Here is a 4994-nt window from a genome sequence, read left to right as displayed (position 1 = left end):
CCCATCCTTCACCCCAAAAAGTACGTTGGTTAATGATTTATCCCCCCCACACTTTACTTTACTGCAATTCGGTTAATGAGTCTAGGGCACCTCACAGGTGGGGCGGGGTGGGGCGCTTGCCTTATGCCGTGGACGGGGACAGGGGCGCGCGGTTCCCGCAGCATCTGCCAGTCAGTTTTCGATTCGCTGCACATGGTGAATGCAAGTTGCTGGTTAATGAGTTGGTACCGCAGACATTGGTTAATGAGTTGCCACTTTCAACTTGGGGCTGCGCTTGGTTGAAATAAGTGTTGTCGGGCTTAATAGTCGCCAAGGGGGTGCATGACAGGACGTAGCCGGCTTGAGCGTGTGTTTCCGGTGTTGTTTTTCAATTGATGTCGATCGGGGTGAGGGAAGGGAGGTCTCTGAGCTTGTGCGGGCGGCGGTGAGGGGTGATTTGTGGTGGTGCAGGGAGAATGCCGATGGGGTTTAATCAGTGTCAGTAGCCGTGAAGGAGGGCGTATTTGCGGTGTGGCTTTTAAAGTGATGTCGACAGGGCGGCGGAGGGCAATTTGCTGCTGGTCGTGGTGGTGCTGGTCGCCGTTGTTGTTGGGCTGGCGGCATAAAGCTGCTTGAGCGACAATGGTCTGCTGCGTCATTGGGGTGCATCTTGTAACCTGTGCCGGGCAGCCAGGGATGCTGGATGGCGGAGCGGCCTGCAAGCCGAGCGCCTTTCTTCCGGAAGCGGGCTTGTCGGCCAGCCGGCGGGTGGAAAACTTCGGTCGGCCAGTCTGGCTGTCTGATGCGGCCGGGGGCCGAAATGCGGATCTCTCCGCCGTCCCGTGTCGGACCGCTGTCGGCCATACCTCGTTGGAAAGCGGCGGCGACGCCGCAGGCGGCGGTGTCAGCCCGCTCCCGCATGGACGAGGCACGGCGTCGCTAGGCCGCTTGGCCGCCGGGCAACCGGCATCCGCTGCAGTCTTTGGGCAGTAACATGACGACGCAACGTGGCAACTGGCGCGGGAAAAGAGCGTCGCTGCGGCCGGACGGGTCGCACCGGAGGCCAGCGACGGCGTGCGGCCAGGCTCTTTGGCCGGCGGAGGTGCAGCCGTTGGCTGGAGACCGCTTTCCGACGGCTATCTCCGCTGGTGGGCCAGCTGTGCTCGTCGGGTGCGCGGCGCGGGGAAGAGGAAGGCAAGCGGCATCGAACGCTACCACATTCCTGCGGGCCGACCCGAAGCCGAGCGCGCTGGAAGTCCGCGAAATGCAACCGGAGAAGAAAGTCTGAATGTGGCAACTGATGAACTGAAAATTGTCGGCGGCAAATGGTTAACCAAATGGGTTGAAGGTGGCAAACCATTAACCGAAAACTCTGGCAAATGGTTAACCGGCGTGTTAAGATGGTATCTTTAATAAAAGACGGGAAATGACGAAGCCAACATAGCCAAACGAAGGCGGGGACGTTAGTGTGGCAGAAGGGCATGTCTTTAAGCCGTCGGGCGAATGTCCCTGCCAGTTGGAATCTTTTCGGGAAAAAGGGTGAAAAAATCGGAAAGGCCTAGCCGTCCGCCGTGGGGTGCGTTCGCTCGGGCTCGGCCAGCCGCGTCGATGGGTGCCGGAACGGTGCGGCTGCGCTCCGGGAGTGCGGAGATACGGCCTGTCAAGTTTCGTCCCGGAAGTCTGGATGGAGCAAATCCGAAGCCGTTTGCGGGAAAATTAGTTCCAGGGCTCGGCGACCGAGTCAAATCCGTCCCGCCAACTTGACACTTGTCATTTCTGTCCTTGGGGGTTGGCGGGGTACCTGCACAGAGGTAGGAGGTGGCTGATCGAGAATTGGTGAGTTTTCCAAAGTCACGTCTCGAGCCTCCAGGTCTGCAGAGACCGACCAGGGCTGCCGCCCAACCGACTATTCACCCTTTTTGGGCGGGAATTTTTTCCATTTTTGCCCATTTTTTCGGGTTTTTGGTCGGGCTTCAAAAACGGCAGCCCGAGCCTGGCAGAGGCCGGGGCATGTCCCCGGTCGCGCCAGGCGGCACGCGCGACCCGATTAGGCCCCGAAAGGAGTCGGGAAATCGGCAGACCTGCCCGAGTTCAGCCCGGGGGAGGCGGGGGGCAGGTCGGTTCGGCTCAAATCATAACCAAAGCCGAGACTTGGTCTCGCTGGCGCAACCGAAGTGCCAGGCTGGATAACTCATTAACCAGAAGGCGGCTGGAGGCAGGCAGGGCTGATGGCTGAGGCCGGGTGGAGGCCACCCGCGGCCGGGAAAGTCAAAAGTCCGTTGTGTGGAAGTCTATGAGGTCAGATTCGGCCGCCTTACCGGGCCTTCGGTTGATGGTTTCCCGCTTGGGCAAGCGAGTCGGCCCGGCAAAGTGGCCACTTGCATTTTCTGGCAAGTGTCTGCGAACAACGTTAATGAGTTGAACCTCGGCAATTGTCGGAAGTCCCGATGAAGAAATGAAAATGCCCCTTTTGCGGGGATTTGGATGCTCAAGGCCGGCAGCAGGTTGCCCGACGCCCCGCCAACTTGACACTTGTCATTTCTGTCCTTGGGGGTTGGCGGGGTATCTGCACAGAGGTAGGAGGTGGCAGAATCGAGACTTGGTGAGTTTCCAAACAAACGTCTCGAGCCTCCAGGTCTGCAGAGACCGACCAGGGCTGCCGCCCAACGACTATTCACCCTTTTGGGCGGGAATTTATTCCCTTTTTGCCCATTTTTCGGGTTTTTGGTCGGGCTTCAAAAGCGGCTGCCCGAGGCCTGGCAGAGGCCGGGGCATGGTCCCCGATCGCGCCAGGCGGCTCGCGCGACGCGATAGGCCCCGAAAGGAGTCGGGAAATCGGCAGACCTGCCCGAGTTCAGCCCGGGGGAGGCGGGGGGCAGGTCGGTTCGGCTCAAATCATTAACCAAAGCCGAGACGTGGTCTCGCTGGCGCAACCGAAGTGCCAGGCTGGATAACTCATTAACCAGAAGGCGGCTGGAGGCAGGCAGGGCTGATGGCTGAGGCGGGTGGAGGCCACCGCGGCCGGGAAAGTCAAAGTCCCGTTGTGTGGAAGTCTATGAGGTCAGATTCGGCCGCCTTACCGGGCCTGCCGGTTGATGGTTTCCCGCTTGGGCAAGCGAGTCGGCCCGGCAAAGTGGCCACTTGCATTTTCTGGCAAGTGTCTGCGAACAACGTTAATGAGTTGAACCTCGGCAATTGTCGGAAGTCCCGATGAAGAAAATGAAAATTGCCCCTTTTGCGGGGATTTGGATGCTCATGGCCGGCAGCAGGTGGCCCGACGCCCCGCCAACTTGACACTTGTCATTTCTGTCCTTGGGGGTTGGCGGGGTATCTGCACAGAGGTAGGAGGTGGCAGAATCGAGACTTGGTGAGTTTTCCAAACAAACGTCTCGAGCCTCCAGGTCTGCAGAGACCGACCAGGGCTGCCGCCCAACCGACTATTCACCCTTTTTGGGCGGGAATTTATTCCTTTTTGCCCATTTTTCGGGTTTTTGGTCGGGCTTCAAAAGCGGCCTGGCCGAGGCCTGGCAGAGGCCGGGGCATGGTCCCGATCGCGCCAGGCGGCTCGCGCGACGCGATTAGGCCCCGAAAGGAGTCGGGAAATCGGCAGACCTGCCCGAGTTCAGGCCCGGGGGAGGCGGGGGGCAGGTCGGTTCGGCTCAAATCATTAACCAAAGCCGAGACTTGGTCTCGCTGGCGAACCGAAGTGCCAGGCTGGATAACTCATTAACCAGAAGGCGGCTGGAGGCAGGCAGGCTGATGGCTGAGGCCGGGTGGAGGCCACCCGCGGCCGGAAAGTCAAAAGTCCCGTTGTGTGGAAGTCTATGAGGTCAGATTCGGCCGCCTTACCGGGCCTGCGGTTGATGGTTTCCCGCTTGGGCAAGCGAGTCGGCCCGGCAAAGTGGCCACTTGCATTTCTGGCAAGTGTCTGCGAACAACGTTAATGAGTTGAACCTCGGCAATTGTCGGAAGTCCCGATGAAGAAATGAAAATGCCCCTTTTGCGGGGATTTGGATGCTCATGGCCGGCAGCAGGTGGGCCCGACGCCCCGCCAACTTGACACTTGTCATTTCTGTCCTTGGGGGTTGGCGGGGTATCTGCACAGAGGTAGGAGGTGGCAGAATCGAGACTTGGTGAGTTTTCCAAACAAACGTCTCGAGCCTCCAGGTCTGCAGAGACCGACCAGGGCTGCCGCCCAACCGACTATTCACCCTTTTTGGGCGGGAATTTATTCCCTTTTTGCCCATTTTTCGGGTTTTTGGTCGGGCTTCAAAGCGGCTGCCCGAGGACTGGCAGAGGCCGGGGCATGGGCCCCGATCGCGCCAGGCGGCTCGCGCGACCCGATTAGGCCCCGAAAGGAGTCGGGAAATCGGCAGACCTGCCCGAGTTCAGCCCGCGGTGGCGGGGGGCAGGTCGGTTCGGCTCAAATCATTAACCAAAGCCGAGACTTGGTCTCGCTGGCGCAACCGAAGTGCCAGGCTGGATAACTCATTAACCAGAAGGCGGCTGGAGGCAGGCAGGGCTGATGGCTGAGGCCGGGTGGAGGCCACCCGCGGCCGGGAAAGTCAAAAGTCCCGTTGTGTGGAAGTCTATGAGGTCAGATTCGGCCGCCTTACCGGGCCTTCGGTTGATGGTTTCCCGCTTGGGCAAGCGAGTCGGCCCGGCAAAGTGGCCACTTGCATTTTCTGGCAAGTGTCTGCGAACAACGTTAATGAGTTGAACTTGGAATTGCCGGAAGTCCCGATGAAGAAATGAAAATGCCCCTTTTGCGGGGATTTGGATGCTCATGGCCGGCAGCAGGTGGCCCGACGCCCCGCCAACTTGACACATTGTCATTTCTGTCCTTGGGGGTTGGCGGGGTATCTGCACAGAGGTAGGAGGTGGCAGAATCGAGACTTGGTGAGTTTTCCAAACAAACGTCTCGAGCCTCCAGGTCTGCAGAGACCGACCAGGGCTGCCGCCCAACCGACTATTCACCCTTTATGGGCGGGAATTTATTCCCTTTTTGCCCATTT

Source organism: Pristiophorus japonicus, unplaced genomic scaffold (assembly GCF_044704955.1).
Source record: "Pristiophorus japonicus isolate sPriJap1 unplaced genomic scaffold, sPriJap1.hap1 HAP1_SCAFFOLD_1759, whole genome shotgun sequence".
NCBI lineage: Eukaryota > Metazoa > Chordata > Chondrichthyes > Pristiophoridae > Pristiophorus > Pristiophorus japonicus.
The sequence above is the reverse complement of the archived record's forward strand: the minus strand, read 5'-3'. Positions refer to the sequence as shown.